Consider the following 577-nt stretch of genomic DNA (forward strand, 5'->3'; position numbering starts at 1 on the left):
AAAAAAAAAAAAGAAAATAAAAACTGCTTTAAGTTGCAGACAATACGATAATCTACATGTTTAAAAATCCCAAATAATCCACAAAAAGTTACTAAAACTAATAGGACGTGTAATGCAGTCACTCCAGATCTGAGAGGGCTTATGTATAATGTTTACCTATTCAAGAAAGTCACCTGGAGGTCCAGCCTGGAAAGACATTGGTTTATTAGAACTTATGGGAGCCAGTCAGTGAAAAAAACCCCAACCTCAGGACAGTACAGCAAACAGTTTTATAATCAAGCAAGTTAATTATTCAAATTGCTACACGGTGTTTACAATTACATTGGTTAAAAGTGATGCCTCCGTTGCTTTCAGCGTTGCTTGGTCACTGCACCCCATAAATTATTACTGGAAATATGCATATCCTTCAGAGACCAGCCTTGGCCAAAGGCCACTTTCTAAGGGAAGGAGAGGAAAGATGTGGGAGAAAAGAGTCTATGTCCAGACAATACCTTACAGATACAAAAGAGTACATACTGTATAGCTGTGCAATTTCACCATTTTCTCTGCTATTTGTAGTTTTTTTTTTTTTTTTAAC

The sequence above is a fragment of the Carlito syrichta genome, unplaced genomic scaffold, assembly GCF_000164805.1.
Source record: "Carlito syrichta isolate Samal-C Ts95f unplaced genomic scaffold, Tarsius_syrichta-2.0.1 Scaffold309865, whole genome shotgun sequence".
Taxonomy (NCBI): Eukaryota; Metazoa; Chordata; class Mammalia; order Primates; family Tarsiidae; genus Carlito; species Carlito syrichta.